General features: G+C 43.7%; 1 protein-coding gene across 4 annotated transcripts in view; it reads right to left on the bottom strand.

Annotated features, from left to right (window-relative positions):
• NLGN4X (neuroligin 4, X-linked) overlaps positions 1–8,405 on the bottom strand; it is a 341,308-nt gene that overhangs the window by 256,597 nt on the left and 76,306 nt on the right. The window lies entirely within an intron of this gene.

Here is an 8,405-nt window from a genome sequence, read left to right as displayed (position 1 = left end):
TGATTCAGTGACTGTGGTAATCGGGATGGGTGTGTCAGAGGCAGTGTGATTGGCACAGGATAGAGCCGAGTTTAGGGCTGTTGTACATAGGGTCGCTATGAGTCGCAAGCGACTCACCGGCACATAACAACAACAACATTAAATGGACTTAGGGGACATAACCCTTAAGCATTAAAGGCGTTTCCTGGTTGCACTACTAATGGCCACTGCCCCTGCATAGAGAACGGGCCATTAGCTAGAACACACAGTCTTGGTCATCATCAAGTTCACGAGACATCATCAAGTCCATGAGACATCTACAACACGCTTCGGCAGCCTTTCTTTGGTCATTTCAGAGAGGAAACTGAACATGTCGTCAACAGCCTCACAAGGCCAGGTACTCCTTATCTTTGCTCGGATTGCCCCACCTAATGGGGCTGCCATCTTCCCTTGCACCCCAATGTGCACAGCCCCGATACCACACTGTGTGTCCTTTTGCTCTTATCCAGTACAGAGCTCTCTTCTACTGGCTCCCGGAGAACTCAGGATGGAACAAAACCTCTCCTCCCCACCGGGATCCTAGGCAACCTCACAACAGATACAGACAAGACTCCGAATGTCAACAATTTCACTTTACTTGGATCCCCAATCAACAGGCTTGGCACCAGCAGTCAAGAGAGTAAAAGATGTTCTGTGCTGGGAAAGTATGATGTCAAGGAAATCTCCACAGGACTCAGGAACAATGATGCCAGCTTGAAGAGGTACGTGAGCCGGAGGCAAGCTATGGGCTTTTCAACTACATGCTATGCACAGGAGAGCTGGACGGTGAATGAGAAGGACAGAAGAAGAACCAACGCCTTTGAGTTGTGGTGTTGGAGAAGAGTACTCAACATGCCACGGATGGCCAAGAGAACCAACAGCTATGTCTCAGAGAAGGTGGAACCAGAATGCTCCTTTGGAGTTAAAGATGGGAAGCGTCATCTTACAGACTTCTAGTACTTTTGTAGTAGAGGCTATACCTTGGAAAGGGACATCACATTTGGAAAGGTGATGGTGAAAGGGAGGAAGACCCTCAACGAGACGGATGGACGCAGTGACTGCAGAAGAGTGTCCGAGATGATGAGGATGGCCCAGGACAGAACGGGGTTTTCAGATGTGTTTGTCATAGGGTCACTATGAGTCCTACGTGACTCGACTGACCCCTAACAACAACACCACCCAAAGAATGAAGAAATCCCTCAGAGAAGATCTCACCGGCATGTCCATTAAAACTGAGCACCATGAACCATTTGTTTACTCTTGTTTTACATGCTATCTGGAGAGGCAAGCCTACAGAAGAAGAACTTCATGATTAGGAAAGCAAAGTCAGTAAAAGTGAACGGACGTTGGTGCAACCACTGTGGAAGGCGGTGTGGCGCTTTCTCAAAAAGCTGCAAATAGAGATCCCATCTGACCCAGCAATTCCACTACTGGGAATATATCCCAAAGAGTCCATAACTGACATGCAAGCAGATATATGTACACCCATGTTTATCGCAGCTCTATTCACAACAGCAAGGAGTTGGAAACAACCTAAGTGGCCATCAACAAACGAATGGATAGAGAATCTGTGGTATATTCACACAATGGAATACTATGCTGCATTGAAAAACAAGGAACTCATGCAATATTATTCAAAATGGGTGACAATGGAGGACATTATGCTGAGTGAAATATCTCCGTCGCCAAAGGACAAATACTGCATGGTGCCACTGCTGTAAAATGGGACTGCTATTAGGGTGGGAGTAAGACTGAGAAAAACTGGATAAATTGTGTATACTGCCCTGAAACAGATGAGAGACTGAATAATTAAAAAGCAATGTATGATAAGGTATTATGGTTATCACAAGAGTCCATAATTAAGGTTGCATAGTGGAGTATACTTGGGGCGGTGGGAAGGGTGCGGGGGGATTGTGTACCAGGGAGGGAGTCTTTCTTTTACTTTTGAAAGAGAGGAGCGAACAGGTGGGGGGCAGGTAGAGAAGTGCAGCAATGAATGAATGGAAATCCAAATTCTCTGTAAATGTTCATTAAAATTATTTTTAAAAAGACAAATAAAAAAATAGATACATAACAAAAAGAAAAGTGAAGGGACTTCTCCAAGCAACGGCGAGACACCATCCAAGCCATCTCTTGGTGACCCAAGGCAAAGAGAAGCTGCGTTCATGTGGTTTCCAATGGTTAATCCTTTGAGAATAGATCACCAAGTGTTTCTTCTGAGGTGCCTGGGGGAAGCTAGGAACCTCTTCCCTTTCATTTGTCACTGTACTACGTGCCCTCCCCAGGAAATGGACACTCATGTCCTTACAATTCTCCAACAAAGCCCTCAAAGATCCTGTCCCTCTCTATTAGTTCTTCTACTTCATGACAAGCCCTTCTTCCAAGACGTACTTCCACACTCAAGCTTCATAAACACGATACCTGAGAAAATATCATATTCTTTCTTCCCTGAACCATCTCCCACCTCTCCTATTGTCTTCTAGCTCATCATACCTTCAGGTCAAACACCACCTTGCGATTCTCAAGAGGGGCTCACAGACACAATGGTCACTCTGTCACCGTGCACTCTGATACTGATTAGGACCTGCTATTATACCTTCGTTTGGCTGCTCTGCGGAAGGGTGTGGATCCCCGCTGCTCCCTCGACAGTTTCCATGACAGTGCTTGGCGGACGACTTCACACCATCCATGTCCTCTTTATGTGTGTACCGTCAATCGGATCTGCCTGATACAGGAGGAGATTGCCCGTCTGGTGGATTTGAACCGTGTACATCTAGGATTGCGGTGCAGCAACTTGCCATTAGGCCACCAGAGCTCCCTCCATGTCCTCTTTATCCTCTAACCAAAACTCAGCAGAGAGAGTCTCATATCAATGGTGGTTGTTAGCTGCCATCAAGTTCACTCAGGCTCTAAGGAAAACATGTGAGAACCTTGCCCTATTGGCTAGTCTCACATTCTACAGCAGCCTCAAGCACATTGCTAAAGTCACCGTGTCACTGCATCTCATGCAGAGACGGCCTCTTCTCCTCCGACCCTCGACCGTCCTCAGCACCACGTCTTTTCTACAAGAACTGATGCCTCGTGACACCACGCCAGCTCGAGAGTTACGCAGTGCTCGTGGAATGACTCACTAACATGAAAACGGCTCTTGGATAATCAAGGCTGAACTGCCGCCTACGCACTGACTACCTCACACAATCATAAATGCACGTCTCAAAAACCCTTGGCCATTTGGCAAGAACAGAATCCCAATCGTTAGATGGAGTATCGGGGATGACGGTAACACTGGAAACTCAGCAGTAAAATAAATTCACAGAAAGATATTACGGAATCCCATTTATTTTATAAGCAAATGGTAATGGAAGAGATGTTCAATAAATGTCAGTAGTTAAAGATGGGTGATGCCTATTGAACGGAACAGAGCTGAACGCTAGCCTGTATTTTGAGGATAATGTCTCTTCATCATTGCATCTCTCTGTCCACTTTCACAACTTCTTCTATGACTATTTTTTTTCTGGTGGTGGAGTGTACAAAGGGTTTGGTTGTTAAGACAAAGACTGGCAGTTCAAATTTACCACCCAACCTAAGAGGAAAAATGGGCACCTTCTTGCTGGAAAGACTCACAACCTTGTCACAGGTACTGATATTAATTTATTGGGTTCTGACAGTAAGGCAGCAAAGAGCATAGAAATAGCTGAAGGACAATTCATTGGCTTTGTAAACTTCTACTCAAAGTACAGTAAGAAACATTTAAAACACATAGTTGAATGAAAATTAAACTGGCTTTGTAAACTTCTACTCAAAGCACAGTAAGAAAAAAATGAAAACACACTGTTGTTGTGTACTAGGGAGTCGGAAGTGACCCATGGCTGACCAACCAGCGAGTTTTCAGAGACAGTCAATCTCATGGGAAGAGACCGTCTGTCTTTCTCCCATGTTAAATCGAAATGTGGTTGATGTGTACCACAGAGACAGAAAAGACCCGTAACTGACCCTCTGGCACCATCCTTCTCCCAGTGGCCTCGAACTGCATGGCTTCAGGACTGCAGCACAGCTTCTTGCCACAAGGCCACCACACCAAAAGATTCCGAGTCTCCAAAACAAGATGATTGATCACAATGCGTTAGAATGAATTTCAAAGCAGTGGTTTTGGTGCTTGGGGGTTCTCTCTGTTGAAATGACTCTCCAAGTAGCAGAAAAAAAAAAGAAATCAAAGTTGACTATTAGCTGAAAGGTAGGCAGCGGGACATCACCAAGAGGTATCGCAGAAGAAAAGCTTGATGATTGCTTCCTGCATCCTGCACCTTGCAACCCAGCAAGTGTTGAAATGCCCTCATAGTGACAAGTTACAACATCTTGCCTGAACCACCAGCCATCTGCAAGTCGTTCACCATGGTGGCTCATGTGCTCAGAACGATGCTGGAAGTTAGGTCACTGCTATGACAAAAACCAGCAGGTTCCTCCCCCCCTCACCCCGGGTGGACACGATTCAGTAGAGCTTCCAGGCTGAGATACATGAGTGATTTACATTTGCAGACTAATTACATAAACCCTTGTAATGTCCAGTGTCTTGCTGGAAGCTGGACCCCCAAGGTTAGAAGCCCCTAGAAGTCCAAACTGTCTGAAAGAATAGATTCAGGTAGACCAGCGAAAGTGCAAGAGGGCGCTTGATTAGGTAACATTGTGCTCTGCTGTCCATGGGGTTTTGACGTCCACGAGTAGGGACTGACTTGATGAACAACCAACAAGTCTGACTAGAACGTTCTTGAGAAGCTAGGGTGGGGACAGCCTGAACATCTTGCACGCTCTGGACATGGTATCAGGAAGGGACCAGATCCTAGAGAAGGAATGATGCTTGTTCAAGGAGAAGGTTGAGGAAAACCCTCAATGAGGTGGACCAAGTGGCTACAACCATGGACTCACAGAGTAGGGATAGAGAGGATGGTGGAGGAGATGGCAGGGTTTTGTTCCCTACAAAGAAAACCCTCTTCAAGGAAAGGGAACTGTTTCTAGACTCATGCAAGTTAAGGAACTGTCCCAGGCTCATCTCACTGCAATGTGTTTCCAGACATGTTGATCCAGGGACATACTCGAAGCACCCAACAGTGAGAAAACCAGATGAGGCATGTTCCCTGGCCAAGCACATCCCCATCAGAGCTGGCACTGGGGCACAGGAGCAGACAGCTTCCAAGACAACCACGTATCGGGGCAGGAAACCCTGGGTTGAAGCGTGAAAAGGCTGGTGGACTTCTAAAAGGACTCTCAAAAGTCACAGCTTCTAGTTCTTGCTGCAAAGAAGGTACAAAGAGAGAAACTGCAAGCATGCCAGGTTTCCCGAAGCATTGCCAATCCAGAATCCAGGTCCGAACACACTTGCAGAAGGAGATCAAACAAATGGGTTGGCCAACAACTACAAATCACAAAGCATCTGGGCTAACACAGCTGTTGGAGAGAGAACAGGAAACAGCTGTGTGATTTACAGCCTTTGAAAACCTTCCAGAAGGGTCAGTGCTGAGTTGGTGTCAACGTGAGTACAATGAGTTTGACCGTGACGGAATTGTAAAAAAAATAATGAAAGGAAAGAGAAAAGATAAGTGCTAGTCTTAAGTGGTTTATAGATATGGCCCTAGAGCAACTAACTGTATGAGATTAAAAAAGTAGAACTGTCCCAAGGATAACACGCAGAGGAAATAAAATAGAAAAAGAACAAAAAAGAAAAGGTGAATACAAATGGGAAATATAGGTAGGGACTGGGTAGAGTGCTGCTACACTATGTTGATTGTTATGTACCATTGAGTCGGAACCAACCCATGGATAATCACGTGGGTGGAGACTGCCCATCCTTCTTCCAAAGAGCAGCTGCTGGATTCGAACCACAAGCCTTCGGGATTGCAGCAAAGTTTCTTGCCATTAGGCCATCAGGTTTGCAATCGATGTCACAAGGCAAGAATGTGTGTGAACTGTAAAATACAAACACAAATGGCTTTATAGAGTTTCACCTCAATCACAATAAAAAGTTTCACAAAAGATAAGCAAGAGTCGGGAAGTTACTAGAACAGACTAGGAAGATTTAGAGTAAAAATAAAAAGAATAGGAGCCAACACAATATTTGTTGACAAGTTAAAGAGCATATTAGATCCAGTAGAAAATACACAGAAGATATATCTGAATTTTTAGTTTTTTCATTGTTGAATGTTTTCTTTTTTTTTTTTTTTTGTTTCCTTCTTGAAGTGGCTCCTCACCTGTCTTTTTTTTTTTAATTTTAATTTAGTTTATTTTTCATTTCAATGAACATCTACAGAGATTTTGGAATTCCATTCATTCATTGTTGCACCCTTCTCCCGCACAAACCCCTTCCCCCTCCCCCCCTTTGCTCCTCTCCTTGAAAAGCAAAAGAAACATTGTTGAATGTTTTCTTTCCCCTCCCCTCCAGTTTTCCAAATGTACACTTTGTCACAGATCCTTGTCATAGATACAATGCCTAATCATTTAATTCCTTTTAGATAGTTCTTCCCCTCATCTGTTCTAATGCAGTGTTCTGAATTACCTATCCAGTCTCTTTAATTTTGCTCTGCAGCCTTGCCATGTCGGTCCTCTTTTGTAAAAGCAGTATTATGCTGTATTTGTCCTTTTGTGACTGAGATATTTCACTCAGCACAATGTGCTTGCAGCTCTCCCATCTTGTGGAATGTTTACTAGTTCACAGTTTTTCAGTGCTGCATAGTATTCCATTACGTGGATGTACCATATCTTTTCCATCTGTTTGTTGATGGGTCAGTTATTATTTTTTTAATCAAATAGCACATAGAAGCAGAAGTGAACAATACAAAAAGAAACCAAGGGACTGTTGTGAAGAGAATGCCTGTAACCCTAACCCTAAGCCTAACCCTAACAACACATAATACTAACAATAATAAGTATGTGTATATATTTATGTGTGTGTACGTACGTACGTATGTATATGTTGTTGTTAAATGTCATCTACTCATAGCAACCCTATGAACAAAAGACTGAACCCTGTCCTATAATTAGAGTTGTTTCAATACATTCATAGAGTTTCCAGAGGCATGCTATTTAGGAAGTGGATGCCATGCCTGCTTCTAAGCCTGTCTTAATCTGGGTGCTTCACCAAACACTGTCCACCATGGGTAACCATTATGGCATTTGACATACTGCGTTCAACACCACAGCAACCCCAAGTTACCTCAGTACAGCAACTTGACAGACAAGTGTCGTACCACTTCGAAGAACGTTACTATCAAACACAAGAGTGTTCCAGCCCAGAGCTCACTGTAGGCTAAACCCGATCTGATTGTGAATTAAAAACACACAAAAGGACGGTACACACACACACACAAAATCCTAAGAAAAAAAAAATTTAAAACACACACACACACACACACACACAAAAACCCAACCAAACAGTCCTCACACAACCCTCACCCCCAACACTCACTTTCATAATCAAGGTGCCTCAAGGAGGGAACAGACTGAAGACACAATATTTGGGGAGGAAATCCCCACCATTTTCTAAGGCCATTCAAAAACTGATTGAAGACTTGAATCCAAAGTCTCAGCAAGTACAGGAAAATATAGATCAAACAGAACTGATATATACACGTACCGATGTAAAAACACACGTTGAATAAATAGCAAAAGTAAACAACAGAAGTCCTGTGTCACAGCCTACACCAACAGAAAACTCAGCGAGCCTTATAGCTCGCTTCCTAAAAGGCCTCCTGAGAGCTGCAGGATGCTGGGTAAGCGATCCTAAATATTCAAGAGAAAAATTCAAAAAAAACCTGGTGCTTCGCAAAATTCTCTGCCCTGATTGATCAGAAAAGCTTCACACCCAGGGAATCTCACTCTTGGACAGCTACCGGGGATAGAATGGGGTGGAGGTGGGAGAGACATTAAAATTAGTAAGTAGATAACAGACATGGTAAATTGGAGGAAAGGAAAGGCAATACGTAACTATAAGAGTATCACTTAAAAATGGGTATTTTTCTGCATACTTCCCCCTGCCCCGCACACTAGACACGGAGAGACATAGAAGGATGAATGAAAATGAGAACCATAGGGAGAAAATGGGAAATCTGAAATTACACGAGCGATACTAATATTCTATGACAAAATGTGTATAAATGATTGAATGGGGGGGAAAAGTAACACCTATTTGCTATATAAACTGTTAGTCAAACCAGTTTATAAATATTAAAAACAAGGGAGCTCTGGTGGTCTAGTGGCAAGAAGCTGCACTGCAATCCCAGAGGTACATGGTTCAAGTCCACCAGATGCTGTGCTGGAGAAGGTGGGGCAATCTCCTCCTGTACCAGTCAGATCGGATTTGACGGTAGACACACACAAAATAATAAAATTTAAAAAAA

The sequence above is a fragment of the Elephantulus edwardii genome, unplaced genomic scaffold, assembly GCF_000299155.1.
Source record: "Elephantulus edwardii isolate Elephantulus edwardi_28Jun2011 unplaced genomic scaffold, EleEdw1.0 scaffold00344, whole genome shotgun sequence".
NCBI lineage: Eukaryota > Metazoa > Chordata > Mammalia > Macroscelidea > Macroscelididae > Elephantulus > Elephantulus edwardii.
This window is presented reverse-complemented; position numbering and strand designations above follow the sequence as displayed.